The sequence below is a fragment of the Ictidomys tridecemlineatus genome, unplaced genomic scaffold (genome assembly GCF_052094955.1).
Source record: "Ictidomys tridecemlineatus isolate mIctTri1 unplaced genomic scaffold, mIctTri1.hap1 Scaffold_102, whole genome shotgun sequence".
Classification (NCBI taxonomy): domain Eukaryota; kingdom Metazoa; phylum Chordata; class Mammalia; order Rodentia; family Sciuridae; genus Ictidomys; species Ictidomys tridecemlineatus.
Genome location: NW_027520983.1, coordinates 271,789 through 293,412, shown reverse-complemented (window position 1 = coordinate 293,412; position 21,624 = coordinate 271,789). Strand labels below are relative to the sequence as shown.

The 21,624-nt window shown below is 41.7% G+C and overlaps 1 long non-coding RNA gene and 1 pseudogene across 1 annotated transcript; one reads left to right on the top strand and one right to left on the bottom strand.

Annotated features, from left to right (window-relative positions):
• Positions 1-402: 402 nt before the first annotated feature.
• LOC144372411 (uncharacterized) lies at positions 403-20,883 on the bottom strand. The gene is made up of 2 exons (XR_013432432.1): positions 20,566-20,883; positions 403-1,020 (listed from the first exon to the last, which is right to left on the bottom strand). It is a non-coding gene; the product is annotated as an uncharacterized LOC144372411 (long non-coding RNA).
• Positions 1,743-3,406, top strand: LOC144372410 (E3 ubiquitin-protein ligase SH3RF1 pseudogene; annotated as a pseudogene).
• Positions 20,884-21,624: the final 741 nt, after the last annotated feature.

Sequence of the window (21,624 nt, the reverse complement as noted above, 5' to 3'; positions counted from 1 at the left end):
TAAACTAAAGAGATATAATATTTCCTTGTGGATGGTGCAAAACTGTAAGTTACAACATAATTAACCATTCATTTTTTTTGGAACCATATATTACTAATCTATTTACTCACCCCAACTAGGATAACAATTCAACCATAAAAGCTATGCAGAGATCATTAATGAAAAAGAAAAATTTTGGTTCTATGCCTGGAAATACTAGAGTTTATTAAACTACACAACTGTGTAGCACTTAGAATGCCCCTAAAAATTATAGAGAAGACCCAAAAAGATGACCATTTATCCTTCTGCTTAACATTAAACTGGATGCATTGATTAAAAATGGGCACTACCCACTCAGTAAGAGCTTGTCACATGGAAAATAATTAAAATCATCATATAATTTTTTGAAGGAAAATATCTGAATTTGTAGACAGAAATAAAAGTCTTAATTTTCAAAAGGCAATGATTAGCTATTTGCAAATTTACAATTCACTAACGCCATATCACCGTGATTTCATTACCTAAAGTATGTAACAGTGCCATGAAATTTTACTTGACAAAGAACAGCTTAGAATATAGCCACGCAGTTAAAGTTATGACAATAAATAATGATCAATAAGAAAGAGCCATGCACAAAACAATTGGTCAAAACAGGAGCAGTCAGAGCTCTGAAGATGCAGGGAGACACACAAATGCCCAGGAAAGGATGCTTCCATGAGCACAAAAGGCAGCCACACAGATCACATTCCACTTAAATTTCTGTTTTTAAGTTAAATATCTGATAGGGTGGCTAGGTAAAGCAGAAGGTCATCCCCAAAGGAGTCACAAGTGAAAGCCATTGAATTATCTCTGCAAACATGATTTCCAATACCTGTAAGAGACACCATCCCATAACACTTGAGCACATTAAAATACTCCAGCCTAAAGTGTACTTGCTCCTTCCAACTTCTTCACCATGTTAGCCAGCATCTCCTGCAAGGTCTGCAACCAGAGGGACTACTCCAGCCCAAAACTCTAGATGGACAGGTCCTGGGGCACATTCTTCAAGAAAAGGGGGAGAGTTGTGAGTAAGTCACCAGTGTCAAGCATCCAGACCCCATCTACCTTGGTGTCTGACCTTCAGCTGCCTCACAGAAAGAGTGAGGGTCCTTGCTATCTCTGCACTGGCAGCTGCCCATCACCACAAGTCACTGTCATTATTGCTCTTGTTTCATAGATTATTAAAATCAGGGTAACAAGTTCTGCCATGTCTGAAGTGTGTATCCTGACACGCACTGCATTGGAGCTTTGTCTGTAATGCCTGTGGTTTCCTACGACAGGGACTATTATTACCACCAGAGAAAAAGAAAGCAGAGAAGTTAGGTCCTTTTTCCAAAGTCACACAGACACAAAATATTCAAGCCAGGATAGAAATTTGTACTATCCCATCTCTCATGTACTGATTTTTAACCCACCAAGCATTCAATTATTTAAGGCTGGGCAAGTGGGAGGCAGTGACATCTGTGTAATGTGTCTGCGCAGACAGGGGGGCAGCAGAGATGAGGGTATCCAGAGGCCACTGTGCCTGCTTCAGAGAAACAGGGATCAGAAGGCAAGGCTGGGTGGAATCTGCATTGGCCATGGCCACCACTGTGGGACCACGAATAAGGAGGAGGAGCCAAGATGCAAGAGCAAATTATGACATGGATGTTACATAAATCATTCTAAGAGCTGCACACAACTATGAACAATTCTAAAGCCTTTTCTCATTAAAGTACATCAAGATGGATGAATCTGTCTCCTTGGATCTTTTGGAGTGTCCTGGGTTCTTCTGCAAAAGTCTTGTCTTGCCAGCATAGGTTTTGCAAAGCATGTTTGCTGGGATGGTAAGTTCCCTCAGTTGTTCCAAGTGGAGGACTCTTGTTGGCTCCCATGATAAGCTTCCAGGTAACATCCTGCTGGTCAGGCTTCTGGATGACATCAATCATAGGCCTTGGAAACCTAGCCAGTGGGGGCAGTGGAACCAACTGAACAAATGCATTAAGGATTCAGGGTAGCACTATGGCTAATTGTAGTGCAAAAGATCTGTAGAGCTCCCAGTGCAGATGGCAGACTTGGGTGCAAGGCTGGAGGCCCCAGTGAGGGGTACCTGTTACCATGTCCTAACACATTACAAAACTATCAATAAAAGGAGCCTGGAGACTAAATTCAGCAAATGATGTCACATTTTTTGATGACATGTTGTTGAAAACTGGTTCCACAGGGTAAGTCAATGAGATCCATAGCTTTTTCCCAACAAATTTAGTGCAGATTATTAAACCACTGCCTCAGCCCCCACCTCAGTACAAAGCACTATATGACTTTGAAGTGAAAGACAAAAAAGCAGCAAATAATGACTGCCTTCCGTTTGTTAAGGATGATGTTCTGACTGTGATCCAAAGAGTGGATGTAAGCTGTGCTGAGGGAATGTTGGCAGAATAAATAGGAATATTTCTAATTTCCTACATTGAGTTTAACTTGGATGCTAAGCAGCTGACAGAATGGGATAAGCCTCCCATGCCAGGAGTTGATGCTAAAACATGTACCTCAGCAGCAGCCCTCAGCAGCACTGCCCCAAAGCACTCCTGACACCAAAAAGAACACCAAAAATCCCCACTCCTTCACTTCCCTCACCATGGCAAACAAGTCCTTTCATGCATCCCACAACTGCCACTCCATGGAGATCAGCGCTCCTATCCTCATCAGCTCCACCAACCCTCAGCTGCCACAAGGTTCAGAGAACTTTCTGAGCCTTCCTTCAGTGGCCCTTCTCAGATTCATGTGAGTACTGCCATGTTCATTGTGACCCCACACCCAAGCAGCCCAGTGTCAACTGGCCCCTTATTCATTTTCCCATTGGATGTCCCCTCTCCAGATGCCCATGGAACTATGAATCCTCCCTTTCCAGCACTCCCTTCTCCTGGCTACCACTGTCCTCTCATGTCCATCCTGCCAGGTGCTGTGCTGCTTCTGCTGGAATGGTATCATGTCTCATGGCAAAATCCACTGCTCACAGGTTAGAAGATTGAATATTATGAAGATATTAGTTCTCCCCAAATTTATCTACATATCTGATACCATCTCATTACAAATTCTCAGTCAATTTTGTGGAAAGGGGTATGTTAATTATCATATATTAATTCCAAAATTTAAGCAGGTATACAACATCTCAGAACCTTGGATAATAGTATGGTAAAAGTAATTAGGAAGGGATGAATTTTGAGTATTAATTATTCCTGATTTTTAATTGATCTACTTAACTTTTAATAATGGTAGTGTTTAACAATGATTTATAAAACTAATCCCATCAATAAATGAGGGCTGACTTTAGCAAACCAATGATTCCAGGTATCCAGAGAAGTTTAGGTATCTATGAGTTTCTTACCAGCCATTCTTAAGTACTAGAAAAATATTAGCCTAATTTAAAAAAAAATAAAGGAAAATAAAATGAAAGAAACTTCAGCCACTGCCCCAGAATATATAATTTGATTTTCAAGAGTAAGCAGGTTTATAAATAGGTCAAAATTTTTTACTACAAGGCTGGCTTTCCATACATATTATATGTAAAAATCTATGGATTTAGATCTGGAGAAAACTTTATATATAATGTTCTGCAAGCCATTTAAGAAAAGGAGGGTCATGAAGTGTTCATGCTTCCTTTAAAACAATATACATTTTGCCCAAAATCTACTCCTCTGGCCCCAGATTGTAAGTCGACCATTGAAGTTGCAAATTGCAGAAAAAGATTTATAATGAAAGTAATCTCAAAAGACTAGAAATTTGTTTACCCATTACATCATAACAAGTACAGAACCCTTTTATCCATTAGATAAATGTTGGTTGATGAATGAAAACTAACAAGCCATTAGTTTTCAATATGCCTTCAGGAGAGCCCTAGAAATGCGACTATGCTGCAGTCTTGCAGGAGGTTTCCTTCTACCTATTATTCTCTAAAGTTGACACTAGCACAAATTCCTTAAATTTTAACTGATGGACAACAGCCTGTGTCTTGTGCTTTGTGTAAGTGCCAGTTTCTGAGGTGTCAGATTGTATATATGGAAAGAAAAGCCCCCTGGCTAACACAGGAGCAGTAAGAGCTATTTTGTTCCGTAAATATTTTTGGACATGGAATATAATAAAGAATGATGATTTGACTGAAGATGGATTTAGAAGGAGCAGTATATAAATAAGAAAAAGTCTAATAAAAGTGATGATTATCTCACTGCTCTGAATGATTGGAGAAATGAATCCTATTTTAAACCAAAGATAATACTCTGAAAAGGCCAAATTTTAGGTTAATATGAATCTATAGTTTGCCTCTTGCATGGACTTGTCTTCAACACATTTACAGAACACACCTGCTTTGTTGTGTGTCCTTCTGGCTGAGTCCTGATTCCTCACGTTTTCAGATCTGACATACCTGTAACATCCCAAATTACTGAGGTCAACATGAGGATCCTAAATCAATAAAAATAAATCTCTTGTTCACATTCTGCAATTAAAAACAAGTTAAAAGGATTCTTAACCCAGGGTAACTCCTTTTTGAAAAGTTAAGAGGCTGTGCTACATGATTTCAGTTTTAAACTATCATCTTGATATGCTTAGGACTTTAATTTATGGAATAATCAGGCAATCTTTATATTTAACTTTAAATACCTAAATATTATAGATCACCTTAGATGAACATTTAAGGAGCAGTTTCAGTGAAACTTCTGAACAACTTGTGACTTTTATTATACAGCAATGATTTGTAAAAAATTATGATGTAATTCTAGCGTATAATGTAGGGATACAAAAACAACTATCAAGAATTAGGCAGAGATTACGTTTAATCAATTTTTGCAAACTAAAAGTAATAAGTATTAAATTAATCAATAGAGCTTAATTAAAGCTCTATGTGTAACATTTTTTATTAGACTTGTTATTAGTGGACCTTTAAATGCTACCACAACTTGAATTCTGGGTTAAATCTAGATAATGAACCACTGCTGCCAAACAAAAAAATAACAAACCCTACTTTAATAGCCCTTTGTTTCCATGGGCCTTTTCCTGTTGTGCAGAGTGAAGACAAAGAAGACTCCCTCCTTCCTCCCCAGGGTTATCTACATTGTTGGCAAGATATCATATTGAAAGCTGCTGAAATCACTAAAGTAAAATCCTGAAAAAAGTAAAGGTGCAGTAGCTAAGGCTGATAATGATAAAAGAATTTTCGTTGTCTTCAAAGATACTTTTGTCAAACTGGTGCTTCTTGTGTTTTTTATTTAAATGTCACCGTAATATACAATCATATGCCACCTAATATTTTGGTAAACCAAAATATTAGGTGGCATATGATTGGCAATATCTTTTTCTGATTGTGAACTTTATTCTCTGTCTTCTTCCACTGGATAATAAAGTGAAATAAAAATAAGAAATATGGTAAATCACAGCCACAAAAATAAGTAAGCAAAAATGTTTCAGAACTTTAATTTTCCACATTTTCTACAGCAAAATGGTCCTGCTCAACTTGGATGGCAACACTCTTTAATGTTGAGTAGAATTAGAAGAAAATATGTGATGGAGCTGGGGTTGTGGCTCAGTAGTAGAGCGCTCACCGAGCACACGCAGGGTGCTGGGTTCAATCCTCAGCACCACATAAAAATTAAATAAATGTATTGTGTCCAACTACAACCAAAACAAAAACAACAACAACTATAAATATACATATATATATGACCTTCTTGCCACCAACATTGCTACTTGCCTTCCCTTCCCCCAATGACACATCTCAAATCCATGGTCACAAAACTCATAATACTTTTACTTGAAATTCTTAAAAAACTTGTAAAGGTCCTTAGAATTAAATGTAAACAATTAAACAATTCACCTTAGACTATGATCCTCTCTCTACATACATCGGAAACTCATTTCTCACTATGATCTTACAGAGCTGGGAATTACAGAAATCTAGGGATGGGCTCCATTCCATATGCTACATATAGCCCCTCTTCACCCAGTTGAAGACTCTCAAACAGGAATGCTGGACTAAAACAATATCTCTCTGGGAAACCTTCTCTACTTCTGCATCTACTTTCTTCTCCACCTGAATTCCACACAGGGTGGGTGGCCCACACTTTAATACCATAAAGACCTGTAGATTATCATTACACTCAACCACACAGCTTATCACAAGTTGGTTACAACTGGGTTGGATTGCTCCTGGACCCTCAGGAACTTACAGCCAAAATATCAGACTATAGGTGCCCTGTCTCATTAACACATGCTTAAATACTTAAGTAGTATTTGTATAATGGGATCTCACATTTGGAAGACTGTTTAGATATTCCAGAAAAATCACAGGATTGCAAATCAAAAAAGATGTCTTCTCAGAGTGATTTTGAAATACTTTATTCTTAAAAAAGGTTATAAATAAGAATTCTATAATTCACACACTTTAGATATGATTTTCATGAACTTTTGCTGAAGTTAAATTTCTTTTTTCCAGATTAAAAGTAAGAAAGAGTTTTCTCTACTTCACATGCACACACCCATGGTATATTCAGAAACTTCCTAAAAACAAATCAAAGCTCCTTTTCTTAAAATGAAGTCTTAAAGTTTAAAAATACAAGTTAGCAAAAAAAATGATTTATTTTTTTGTACTGGGGATTTAACTCAGGGGTACTCAGCTTCTGAGCCACATCCAAGCCCTATTTTGTATTTTATTCAAGGACAAGGTCTCACTGAGTTGCTTAGTGCCTCCCTGCTGCTAAGGCTGGATTTGAACTAAGAATCCTCCTGTATCAACCACTCTAGCTACTGGGATTACAAGCATGGGCCACCTTCCTGATATTGTACATTTTTTTTGTTATTTTTGTTATTTTTTTTCGCATTTCAGAACATTAAATTAACTGTTAAAAGGATTAAATAAAGGGAACAATTCATACGGTACTTTGACTTTGGAATGTATATCTTGAATTTTTTCATAGTAGTTTTATTTTAATACAAATGGATCCTGGTTTTGATAGAATTAAATGTAGGGGCTGGGGCTGTGGCTCAAGCGGTAGCTGGCTCCCCTGGCATGCGTGCAGCCTGGGTTGCATCTACAGCACCACATACAAATAAAGATGTTGTGTTTGTCAAAAACTAAATATATATATATATATATATATATATATATATATAAATTCCCTCCCCCTCTCAAAAATAAATAAATAAATAAACAAACTTATTTTTCCTCAAATGTGTAATGACAACTTTCAAAAGAAATATGTCCATCTTTGCAAGATAAGTTTTTTGCATTTAAAGTTCTAAATATGATGTACCTTAAAATCAACAGTTACAGTTAATAGGAGATGTTTGGTTCTGTTATGTTTCATCAAATCAAATCCAAAAAAAATGCATTTTCTTGGTTACAACAAAAGTGATTCATTGTGTGGGATACAGAAGCTGCTTGCTGAGAGCCAGGCTGGATGTATAATTTGCATAGAAAATGGAGCAGATTATACATGCCCTGAACTGTGAAACACAAGTAGGGACTCAGAGATAAGGAGTCCTAGAATACAAAGTTGCATTTCAATCCAGAGAGACACACACAACATGGAGAGGCCAGATAGATTAAATGAGACACAAATGCTGGCTATTACCATCTCTGCAGGAAGAAGGTAAGTGCTACAAATGATGACAGATACCAGATACCACATGGATCCTACCCCAGTCTCTTGGCCCCCACTGTGGGGCCTCTGCCATGATTTGAACACTGTGGAGAAGAGGCAAGCCTGTTCAGTGCCATGAAATGTAGTCACTGGGGACATGCTAAACCCACTTGAAGAGTACAATCAACCATGCCTCTGTGTGCATCTTTAGAAAAGAGGAAGCATACCAGTAGAAAACAAGAGACTGAATCAGTATGGGACTTTCTACTCCTCACCAACTGTCCTCCACTACCTCTTAGTAGCTTTTCATCTTTAGCCCACTCTCCACGACAGCATTTGCTGCATCATTAAAGATGTCCATCTAACCAACAGGCTTCTAAGACAATGGTCCTCTTCTCTGAGCAGTGGTGATATGGCATTTTAAGTTCAACATGTGACCGGAACTGAGTCACGGCACGGAACAAGAACCTTCTGGCACAGTATCTAACAGAGTGCCAACAGTGGAAGGCGAGTTGCTGAGGCATAGGCCTGAAAAGGTGAGATTGCAAGAGCAGAGTTCACTGATGGAAAGGGTGCAGAGCAGGTGGCAAAAGCCTGAACAGACTTGAAAAGAATGGCATTGGGAAATCAGAGGAGGAGCTAATGGAGTCAGCTGGCCATGCTCATAACCCTGTGGCATAAAGAGCATTTTTGTCTGCCAAGCTCCTCCCTCTCTGATTCCCAGTTGCCAGGAGCTGAACAGATGTCCTCTGGTATACCCTGCTGTATAATCTATCTCTCTCACTCTTAGGCCCAAGGCATTAGAGTTGGGCCAACCATGGACTGAGACCTGTGAACCCATGAGTCTAAATGTTTTCTTCCTGTAAAGTGTTACTGTGGGGCATTTTGATCACTGTGATGAACAGCAGGTGAACACAGGTCCTTGAAACAGCCAACTCCTTCATCTGGACTCAGCTTGGATAGGCTGATGCCTGTCCCTCCCTGATAGGTGACACACTTAGACACACAGAGCTCTATCAGTATTGTGGAACAAGCCCCATTTCTGTCTTCTAAGCCATCTGTGGAACATAGTCATCACTATTCCCTAGGAAGATTCCAGTTCTGGCTCACAGTTATGGATCCCCTATGGCGTACTTGCCTCCTTCCAATTGTTCTGCAGCCTTCACTTGTTAATAATCAAGATGGCCCAGGGAGGCACACGTTCTCACCAATGCTCCACACCCAAGGACATGGAGGCACAGGGAGGTTAAATAAATCACCCATGATTACACAGTTAGCAAGAGAGGCAGCCAAGATGGGAGTTCCAGGGATGCTTTTCTAAGCCATTTTGAGGACTGGCCTGCTGAGTAGACAGGACACACTGTCCCCACTGCTGCCTGAAGAGGCTCACCCTGTGGCCTGGCCTCCATGTATACAAGGAAGCCTGTGGCCTAGTGGAGGGACCCGAGTGAGCACAGAAGCTCCTGACAAGCTTTGGAGAGGACGTTAAGTGATGGGAATCCACCATGTCCATGGAGCATCTGGGCACTGTCAACCCTGTGAAGAGCAGCTTGTCTAATGGAATTGATGTTATGGAGACTCCGGGTCCCAGCAATGCACTCTTGGTGTACCCTCAGCAGAAATGTCATGGGACACATGTTCAAGATGTGATATTAGTGAGCCAGCATTGGGCAGCGTGGAAACAGGAACACAGGAAGCCACTGCCTGAATCACCAAGTGATGACTTTAGAGGCTGTGGTCAGAAAAGGAGACAGAAGCATTCCAGGAGCCCCTGCATCCTAATGTGGCACCTGAGTGTTCATTTCAACTGCCTGTCAATGATCATAAAGGCATGTGCTCTTTCTGCATGTGTGTCCTATTAAACAATTTTAATAAAATACAGAAAAGTAAGGGTTCCACCAACATGAGTAGCAGTTCCCTAGCTCACCTAATGGGATCCCTAATTTTCCTCCAACTATCCATAAGATCCCCCTCTATGCCCAAGTGACTCTGGGCCACTTTGTCCACAACTACAAATTTGCCTCTTAAGATCTGCTTTTCCATCAGACACCAGCACTCCACCTGACTCCAGCTTTATCTGCAAAGTCTGCATGTGTGAAGCTGGCTTTGAACTTCTGCCTCAGGCTCCATGTGAAAGGACACCAAGCTGAAGCATACTATTGTAAACATACAAGACTCCTGTCATCTTTGTCTTGGTTCCAGAATCAACAGCAAGTCTAGTGAAGCGAGCCCTCTGTTGATTATTCATCTAATTATCAGTGATAGGAAGGGAAGAGAGCAAGATCAACAAGTAGATCTGGCTCCGATGCCAAATTCATCCCTGATTCTAGAAAAGGGGGCAACGCTGTGACTCACTTTCCCCACATCTGTTCCTGCTTTAACGTCACAAGAGGTGGATATTTTAAAAGAGAGAGGGGTTAGCAGACCAGGGGTCATCCCAGGCCTCCTCCTCACCCTCGAACTCTGGCTCACCATGAGGCTGGTGCTTCCTGATCCACAGTAATAGCCCTGCACCCCACACCTCCATGCCCTCCTCCTCCTGCTTGCAGTCTCTATTCCATCTGCAGGCCACCCTGCTGATGCACAGGTTTTTAGAGAGTAGGGCGACAGCTGCATTTGGAACAATAAAAAATGCAAAGAAAAAAGTATAAAACAAAGGCACCAAAGAGGAGAAAGAAAATCTCCTGTGAGGAGTGGAGGTGGCTGTATAATTACAAGGGATGTGGTTTATTTTCCTGGCAAGGCTTGGAAGTACAGAAACCCAGCCAGGCCCTGATCTCACCAATGCCTAACAGCAATATCTGAAAACATGGAGAACAATTAGTCCCTCTTTACCAAGGATCCCTGAAATCTTGCTGGATTCCTCTCTTCTGACATAACCCACAGCTTTGTGCCAGGGTTCTGCCTGCTTCCTCACAGGCTGTAGCCTCTGTCCCAAGACCCAGAACTTGACATTCACTGTCAACATACCCCCTAGAAGATTCTAACAAAGTTTTCTTTTCCTTTACCCACCCCAGTACAGCCCCTCCTCCAGCTTCCCATACCTCTTCAGACTCCATGGCCAGGGGTGTTGCCACCTCAGAAAGTCCATTTGTCTCTGGCGATGGGGATGCTTTGGGCTACAAGGAACCACATTCCCAACTAAGTAAGTTCTGAAAATATCGAGAAATTTAGAACAAAACCTGGAAGGATGACACCAGGCATTACCTTCCCAGGTTTGCCCAGAACAAGGGGAAATGGCCATTTAGCGAGAGCAACCTCTTTACCAACATGGACTGTGACTCTCCAGTAATCTTCCCACCCCTGAGACAAAAGTACAAAAGTGATTGAAGATGCTCAATCACCAAGCTGACTCACTTCTTGACCCTGTCCTGACTCACATCTTGGAGTCATTGAATAGAAGACCGAATCTTCTAAGGGTCACTGTTCCATGTTTCTTTCTGAAATGCTTCTGTGTGGCTGTGGAGCCACCAGAAATATAGGTAAACTGACTCTGACCACAGGTGACAGCCTGGTGAGCTTCAATTGGTGGACATTAGCATCATGATCTTGTTTCTAATGTTATTTGCCTCAGGTCCCAATATCTACTTTAAAATTCAGAACTTTTTTCAGCATCACAGATTACTCTGAACAGGTCTCTACATCCAGCTGCCATTTTGCAAGAGATATGGAAGAAAGAGAAAGGAAGGTGTGTACAATATTCTAAATATGAATTAGCAAAATCCACATGTGAGGACCTCCATGGGTCCCAGGGCCTGCCACTATAACAAAGAGACCAAATAAAAGACACACAGGGCGGGGAACCTGCAAACCAAGAGCTGCACAGACATACCAAGTGGTGCATGGGGTGTCTGTCTTAGCCCTTGAGCATGTGTGCCCTGGGGCTGGTTACTTCTGGAGGGAGGAGGGACTAGGGCTAGGATGCAGCCATGTGGGATGCTGACAAGGTGCTGTTCTTGACTTGGTTCTAGGGTGTTCCACATAATTTTTCACTGTTACACCTTTTTCTCTGTGGTCCCCTCCCCTGCTTTGTACTTGCATTGCCTTCCATTACTGTGTCAAATATCTGAGGTAATCAGCTTAGAAAGACAAAGGTATATTCTGGCTGACTGTTGCAGGCTTCACTCCATGGTTGGTTGCCCTGTTGTTCTTGGACCTGGGGTGAAACCACATATCACCCTGGCAGTTCATGGTTGCAAGTGACTCACTTAATGATGACTGGGAAGCAAAGAGTGGGACTCCTCAGTCCCCTGAAAGGAGGCCCTTAACAGGAAGCTCCCCACTAGCCTCCCCCTTAAAGATCCCACCTCCTCCCAAGAGCACCTGTGGCTGTGATCAAAGCTTTCTCACCTGGGCCTGTGGAGATCATTCCAGATTCAAACTTTAGTAGTGGCAGTGCTTCATTTAAAAAGGAAAGGATTGGAAGTATACCCTCCACTGCTCTTTTCCTACAGATAGGAATCTAGAGGTGGAGAAGCCAGGAGCCCACTGGGGTCATCCCAGCCACCAGGAGAGGCCAGAACAATGGAGGCATGGAGTGGAGGCCAGAACAATGGAGGCATGGAGTGGAGGCCAGGTTCTGGATGCACTGCAAGTAAGAACCAGCACAGCTGCTGACTACTGAATGGAGCTTAAAGAAAAAGAAGATGGCACCAGGGTGGAGCTCAGGGGCACAGCACTTGCCTGGCATGTGTGAGGCCCTGGATTCCATCCCTTGCAGAACAAGAGAATTTTTTTTAAAGAAATAAATAGGAGACACAAGGTCAGGCCTGTGTTTCTCCTTCCTTTGTTGCACAACCAGACAATACAAAACTCTTTCAGCTTAGGATGTTATTAGTCACCCCTGGGGAAAAACAGCAAAATGCAGGGAGATGTCAGAGAAATCTGCTTTGCAGCAATAACAGTCCCAGTTCCCCTGGTCTGCAATCTTGTCCCTGACAGGGGACTGTAACTTTGTTTCTGTTATACCATTAGCTGCAGGCAGCATTTACCTCGTCCAGGGAAACTGTCAGTCTAGACACCAGAAGAGTCATGGTTCCCCTGTGTCACCAGATCACCCACTGGGAAGGTGCTCTTGGAAGGAAGGCTGTCTGCAGCTTCAGTTGTTACAGGGTGGGGACTGGGGAGTCTGTAGCCACCTGCCCTGGGAGTGAGGGAACTGACCAGTGACAAATGCAGATGCCTCCTCCCCCAACTCACATGGTTAGTTGATTGGTGAGACCAGAAATCTGTTGCTTTGGGAAAAGAGGGAAAGCAAAATCGTTTCTGCTTCAAGAAACTGCTGATTCCCAGTTATCTTATTTGTTAAGAAAAGGGGATTTCATTTTCCATGTACTTCTGCATTTAAATCTACATTCAGAGCCAAAGAACAGAGTAGCTCAGATGGGGATCTACACCTTGCCTTGACCTTTATCCCAAAAGACTTGCCCCTGAGGTAGAAAATCTCCTGTCTTCAGCGGCAGTTGTCTTGGTTTTCCCAGCTCCAAGTAACATACTGTATGCACTCAATTAAAGTTAATTTTGCATGAGTCAATGAAGACTAATCCAATAATATTTCTGAAGCATCCTTAGCATCAATATGTAGCCTGTGCTTCATGACGCTTTCCTTACACAATCTCTCTTACTTGCAGGTACCTGGCAGAATTCCTTATCTTTATTCACCAGATCCACATTTTAGAGTTGTAGTTAGTTTTGCATTCACTCACACAACCATTTATACTGTAACCACTATTTATTTGCCAACCACTGTTTCACAGTAGCTTATGATACATCAGTAACCAAGAAAAATAGTCACCTGCCTTGTGGGTGCCATTCTGATGAAGAGAAGCAGACAACAAATAATAAATACAATAAATAATCCAGTAATTCAGAAAAAGTAGATCTATGGGGGTGCAGAGTATCACAAGGGATCTGATGCAGGAGAAGGGACTTACTGTATCATCTTAACATCTTATCATAGGAACACAATTTCCAGAACCTGTCTTATACGTCTGCTGAAGAGCAACCTTGACTTTTTAATTTTCATTTAACACTGTGCCAACATACATTAAATGAGAATACCAAAACCCTAGAGAAAATACAGAAGTATTACTGAGCCTATGGAAAATAAAATAAAAATGAGAGTGCCTAGGATTCTCAGAAGTTATTTATTCATAAATAACTTTTTAATCATGTTTTGTTTACAAAACTTCAGAGAATATGGAAAATATTTTAAATTTGTCGCTGATATATAAAATGTAAAAATTCTATGTATTTAGAGAGTACCATGTGATGATTTGATACACCAAATAAGGTATGTTTATATCAAGTTAAAGACACCTACCTCCTTAAACATTTACCCTTTTTATATAGTGAAAACATGTGGGCTCTTTTCTTCCACTTTGTTGAAATATACCATATCAACAGCATTCCAGAAAATGTTTGCTATTGGTTTTTATTTATTTATTTATTTGCCAATGAGCCTTAATTTTATTTATTTAAATGTGGTTCTGAGATTTGAACCCAGTATTTCAAAGGAGCTAGGCAAGTGCTCTGCCACAGAGCTAGAACTGCAGCCCTGTTTGCTACTGTTCAGCTTTACTTAATTCTGCAGCACCAGGGACTGAACCCCAGGGCCTTTTACACTGTGTAAGTGCTCCACCATAGAGCTACACTCACAACCCAGCAGAAAGCATTTCTGGAAGGAGTGAGAGGATGGACTGAATCCTCTCCTGAAAGGAACAAAATTGGGCTACTTCAATTATTTTTTTCTACTTGGTCTCATGGCTTTTCAATTACAAAAGCCATGCATAATCTTTGTAAAAAAAAAAAAAAGATCCACACTGCATAGAGGTTTATCAATTAAGTCTAAATCCTCAGAGAACTGAGAAGAGTTCTCTTATTTTGACTTTCCAAAAGTATAAGTATGTTAATATATACCTATATTTGTTTCAAAAATATGGAAATGCGTATCTCCTTAACAGATATTAAATTCAGCACAATGGCCTATGGGCAGAGAAATGAAGGAGGTTCTCATTCTCTATTTTTTGTTTGTATGTTGACATTGAGGACTTCACATGTGTATACTTAAAATCTGATTAAAATGAGAGAGATGCAGTGATATTTTATAAACTAACCAGTGCACACTATGATAGTTAACACCCAGTAAGCTAAATAGTAAGTACTAGTTTTCCCCTCCAAACTCATGAAAGAGTAGAGTTTGAAACCTAGTTTGAATATCCAACTAATTACCTGGGGATTGCCATTAGGAAAAATTCAGACTTCCTTCCTCTATCAATGTCAAGAAGAAAGCACTTTTTCCTGATTCTACCCACCAGCCATTGGTCTAATGCATCTTCCATGGCATCTCACACAATGGTCCAACCCAACCCCAGCCAGGCTCTCCACCATCCCCAAGTCTTCACCTGTGGTGTCCTCATGCAGGCCAATATCAAAAGCCAGCTTATCAGTTAGAGACCACCAGATGCAGAGGCAGCACAGATACTAAATCACACAACCAGAAGTGATTGCTCAATATTTACAGTCATGGTGGAGTCCTGTTCTGACAACTGATTTGATATGTGTCTCTCTCTCTGCTGCTTAGCCTTTTTCTAAAAATCTGGGTCCCTCTGAACAAAGCCCAGGTCTTTATTGGCTGAGGCAGAACAGCCTTAGCACAGCATTCATTAGGAGCAATATTTAAAGGAAATGTGTAATTTTTCCCTCATTAAAGACTAAGGAAATGTGCTGTGTCACAACAAGACAAATAACTGAATGTGTTTCTACATCTCTCACTTCATGTGATATAGTCATGATCCCCAGCTAGAGCACAGTGTGATCTGACAGTGACAACCGGATCACAAGCAGAAATTGAAAAACTATTCAATTTTATGTTCTACTTCTGTTTTCCCTTCATTTTTTTTTTACTCTCCGAAATCCATCCAGAATTAATTGGTTTTAGTGTGCAGGATGTTGTTTTACTAAAATGAAGAAGATTGATTGTGCATGTGTTTCCCTAGGAGGAATTGGTTTCTCTCCAGACTATCATTGCCTCCAACCCCTAGGTTTTCCTAACCCTATGTTCATGAAGTTTTGGGTCATTTTTCAGACCAACTCTCAGCACCTTGCTAAGTGCTATAAGGAAGAGGACACAAAATGAATGTGGTATAAGCTTGCAGTACACCACCATCTGCAAAAAGCACACTCACAGCCAGTAATAACAGGACCATGTGAAGAGGACACAGAGAGTGTTCTGGGGATTAGGAAAGGCCAGTCCCCTCTCCAAGAGCTCTGAACAATTAAGGCAAAGTCTAGAACATTCCAATAATGGAACAGGGCCTTCCAGCTAAATGGCAGCCAGTGAGTATGTGAAGGCAGGAGATGAACTGATTGGGGGGAAGTCAGCACCATAGGGATATGTCATCTATGTGAGCTGGAGACTCGGAATTTGCCACCGACTATGAAGCACTGGCTCTCATGGTTATAGGAGAAGCTTCAAGGGTCTCCAAACCTGTACTGAGTAAGCATAGAACTGTGTGTCTGACCTGGAGACAGGCAACCCACAGGGATCCCTGAAGTTCACAGGTTTCAGATATAAACTGTTAAATGTCTGTTTTTCTCATGTGGGGGCAGGCCCCAAATTCCTTAATAAGACACCTAAAGCACAAGAATCAAAAAATGGGATGAATTCAACCTAAAAAGTTTTTTTTTTTCTCAGCAAGAGAAATAATATGTAAGGAGAATAGGGAGCCTACATCCTGGAAACAAATTTTTACCCCTCACATCAGATAGAGCTCTAATCTCTAGAGTATAGGAAGAACTCAAACATTTAAAACAACAACAACAAATAAATTAACCAATCAACAAATGGGCCAAGGACCTGAAAAGATACTTCTGAGAAGAGGATATACAATCGGATATACAATCAATCAACAAATACATGAAAAATGCTCACCATCTCTAGCAAATAGAGTAGTTTTGATTTGCATTTTTCTAAGATACCATCTCATTTCAATAAGAATAACAGCCATTATCAAGTCAAGCAACAATAAGTGCTGGGGAGGATGTGGGAAAAAAGGTACACTCATGCATTACTGGTGGAACTGCAAATTGGTGCAGCCAATTTGGAAAGCAGTATGGAGATTCCTTGGAAAGCTGGGAATGGAAACACCATTTGACCAAGCTATTCCCCTTCTCGGACTATAGCCAAAAGACCTAAAAAGAGAATACTACAGGGACACAGCCACATCAATGTTTATAGCAGCACAATTCACAGTAGCTAGACTGTGGAACCAAACTAGATGCCCTTCAATAGATGAGTGGATAAAAAAATGTGGCATTTATACACAATGGAATATTACTCAGCACCAAAAAATAACAGTATCATGGCATTTACAGGGAAATAGTTGGCATTAGAGCAGATTATGCTAAGTGAAGTTAGCCAATCCCTAAAAAACAAATGCCGGATATCTTCTCTGATATAAGGGATGTGACTCAAAATGGGATAGGGAGGAAGAGCATTGAGAAGAAGGTTACCACTAAATAGGAAAGAGAGGTGGGAGGGAAAAAGAGGGAGAAGGGGAATTGCACGGAAGATGGAAGGAGACCCTCATCATTATACAGAATACATGTATGATGTTGCGAGGAGAAAAAAAAAAGGAAGTATATCACATTAGATTGGGTAGAGAGATTTCAGGGGAGGGGGGGGAAGGGGGGATAGGAAGGGCAGCAGAATAAAATAGACATTATTGCTGTATGTATATATAGGTGAGTGTATGACCAATGTGAGTCTGCAACCTGTACAATCAGAAAAATGAGAAATTATACCCCATTTGATTCAAATGTACGAATTGTCAAGAGAATTGTACTGTCATGTGTAACTAATAAAACAATGTCTGTTATTACAGAAAAAGTAACAACTTTATATTGCTCTGACTTCCCAGACAAAAACAAGGTGGTGCCTGATGAAATCGTCTGTGAATTTCCTCAACAATATTACAGTCCTCAGCACTGCAGTTATTAACAGACATACAAGTTTCACAGTAACATTGAGGTAGATATAGATGCTATGATTATCCTACAAACTTCATTAAGTGCCATGGAAGCAAGGACTTGGCCTATTCACTCTGTACTCCACACCTAGTATAGTGCCTAGCACACAGACGTTGATCAAGCAAAGTGGTTAAAGGACCCAAAGAATTTTCAGACACAATTAAGTTTAAAAAACCCAGAAAAGTATCCCAGGTTGTATGGTGGCAAAAGTGTGCCTGAATCTAGACGTCAGCACCAACATGCAGAGTAGACTCAACTCTAAGACACCATTAACACCGAAATGCAACAAGTAACCTCAGCTTAGCCACCACCCAGTGTGCAGGAGAAAGTAGCTGGCTCAACAGACACCAGTGACCAGATAGCTGTCAGGTCCATGGTGAACTGGGATTCTTTTTCATAGTTTTAACTAATTTGTGCTTGGGCATAAATTTTAATGGAATTCATATTAAAATCCCAAAGACAATTCTTCACAGAACTAGAAAAAGCAACCATGAAATTCATGTGGAAAAATAAGAGATTCAGAATAGCCAAAGCAATACTTAGCAAGAAGAGTGAAGTAAGACACACCATAATAGTATAGCTTAAACTGTACTACAGAGCCACGGTAACAAAAGACAGCATTGCATTGGCACCAAAACAACACAGAGACCAATGAACAGTACAGAACAGAAGACACAGAGACAAACTCACAAAATACCGTTATATCATACTAGACAAAGGCACCAAAAACATACATTAAATTTAAAAAGTCTATTCAACAAGTGGTGCAGGGAAAATTGTAAAGCCACATAAAACAAAAAAGAAAGTAAAGCCCTCTCTCTCACTCTTGACAAAACTCAATTGAAAATGAATCAAAATTTAGGCACTAGAACAGAGAACCTGTGCCTAATAGAAGAAAAAGTAGGCCCACATCTTGACTATGACAGCCTAAGACCTGACTTCCTTAAGGAGACTCCTACATTCCAAGAAGTAAATTCAATAATTAATAAACAGGATAGATTCAAACTAAAAAGTATATTCTCAGCAAAGGACACAATCAATAATGTGAAAAGAGAGCCTACAGAATGGGAGAAAATCTTCCCCACATGCACCTCAGAGCATTAATCCCTAGGATATATGCAGAACTCACAAAACTTAACACCAAAAAAACAAATAACCAAATCAATAGATGGGTTAAGGAACTGAACAGACACTTCACAGAAGAAGCAACAAATACATGAAAAAAAATGTTCAACGTTTAGCCATCAGAGGAAAGCAAATAAAAACTACTCAAAGATTTCATCTCACCCCAGTCACAAACATGATTATCCAGAATGCAATCATCAAGTAACAATAAATGTTGTCGACAATGTGGGGAAAAGGGTGCATGCACACATTGCTTCTGGGACTGCAAATTGGTGCAACTATTATGGAAAGTAGCATGGAGGTACCTCAGAAAACATGGAATGGAACCAATATCTGACACAGCTATCCCTTTCCTCATTTTATACACAAACGACTTAAAATCAACATATTACAATGACACAGCCACCTTATGTTTACAGCAGCTCAACTCATAACAGCTAAACTATGGAACTAACTTAGGTGCCTTTCAACAGATAAATGAATAAAGAAAATGTGGTGTGTATGAGTATAGATATACATGTGTGTGTGTTTCTGTGTGTGTGTATATATATACACACAAAAAAAACCAATTTTACACACATATATATGATGGAATACAACTCAGCCTTAAAGAATGAAATTATGACATTTGCTGGTAAATGCATGCAGCTTATCATGCTAAATGATAAGCCCATCCCAAAAAACAAAAGGTTGAAAGTTTTCCCTGATATGCTTATGCTAATCAGTGTATGAGAAGGTGGGGGAGTAGGAAAGTATACAGTTGCTTTAGATTGCATAGAGGAGTAAAGAGAGGGGAAGGAGTATATTGGGTAGAATGGATAGTAGAATGAATCATCATCCAAAGTACATATACAAATACATGACTAGTATGATGCTGCATCCCGCACAACCAGAAACATGAGAAATCATACTATATTTATGTATGATATGTCAAAGTGGAACACCTTTTTAAAAAAGTTGATTAAAGAAAACATACCAGTTTGCAGAAAAATACATGACTATAGTATCTGCCCATAAATTGATTCACCTGGAGACAATCATGCTAATGAAGATAAACCAGTTTACAAAAAACAATGGACAAAGGTTTTTTTTCTGATATGTGGAAGCTAACTCACAACAGGAGCAGTGATAGGAACAGAAGTACAGTACATTAGACGATGGGGAATGGAGGGAAAGGAAAGGACATAAGCAAAGGAAAGACAGTGTTAAGACTCTGACACAGCTTTCCCATGTATATACATGGAAACAACACAGTGAATCCCACCGCCATGTACATCCTAAGAATGCAACTCTAAAAAGGTAAAGTATAATTATACAAATAGGGACTATATCAAAATGAGTTTTTTGTGGCTCAATGGTAGAGCACTTGCCTAGTATGTGTGAGGAACCGGGTTTAATTCTCAGTACCGCACATAAACAAAATAAAATAAACAGTCCATTAACAACTAAAAAAAATTTTTTAAAACGGATTTTATAACTAAAACAACCAATAAGTGAAAATTAATAAAATGAAACATTTCCTCGGTTCCTTTAAACATTTTAATAACACTCAAATCAACATCAAATGAATGGAAAGAAAAAAGGGCTTTTAAGAGTGGGTATACTCTCTCCCACTTTTCTGCCAAATGATGACTCAACTATTGGGACAGACTTTTTCTGGCTTCTTACCTCCAGAACTGTGGGAAATAATTTTCTATTCTTTATAAATCTCATAATTTTCACTATTAGAAATTAAAATTAACAAATTTCAGTATTAGACTAATTATCTAAAATATAACAATACCTTTGAAACCAGAGTTCGAAGACGAAGCTCCATGGCTTCTGCTGGCAGGTAGGCGCTGCCCGCGAGGGGCAGGGAGGCCTCTGCAGCAGAGAGGAGACCTAGCTCTTCATGGCGGGCCATTCCACGCAGGGCTGCAGCAGACCCCAGCAGGTCCTCAACCATTTCTTCTTTCGGTAGCCTGTACGAAGTCGAGGAACCATCTCCGGGAAACAAAGCAGGCTGGAACTTCCTCTGGACTCCGGCGAGGCGAGGCCCCGGCGAGGCAAGGCGAGGCTCCGGCAAGGCCCCGGCGAGGCGAGACCCCGGCGAGGCTCCGGCTCCGGCGAGGCAAGGCGAGGCTCCGGCTCCGGCGAGGCAAGGCGAGGCTCCGGCTCCGGCGAGGCAAGGCGAGGCTCCGGCTCCGGAGAGGCTCGGCGAGGCTCCGGCAAGGCCCCGGCGAGGCTCCGGCAAGGCTCGGCGAGGCGAGGCTCCGGCTCGGCCCCGGCGAGGCGAGGCCCTGGCGAGGCAAGGCTCCGGCGAAGCTCCGGCTCCGGCTCCAGCGAGGCAAGGCGAGGCAAAGCGAGGCTCCGGTGAGGCTCGGCCCCGGCGAGGCTCAGCCCCGGCGAGGCGAGGCTCCGGCGAGGCAAAGCGAGGCCCCGGCGAGGCGAGGCTCCGGCGAGGCGAGGCCCCGGCGAGGCTCCGGCTCCAGCTCCGGCTCCGGCGAGGCAAGGCGAGGCAAAGCGAGGCTCCGGTGAGGCGAGGCCCCGGCAAGGCGAGGCCCCGGCGAGGCGAGGCCCCGGCGAGGCGAAGCGAGGCCCCGGCGAGGCGAAGCGAGGCCCCGGCGAGGCGAAGCAAGGCTCCGGCGAGGCGAAGCAAGGCTCCGGCGAGGCCCCGGCGAGGCCCCGGCAAGGCGAGGCCCCGGCAAGGCGAGGCCCCGGCAAGGCGAGGCCCCGGCGAGGCTCAGGCTCCGGCGAGGCCCCTGCGAGGCTCAGGCTCCGGCGAGGCTCCGGCGAGGCTCCGGCGAGGCTCCGGCGAGGCTCCGGCGCGGCTCCGGCGAGGCTCCGGCAAGACGAGGCGAGG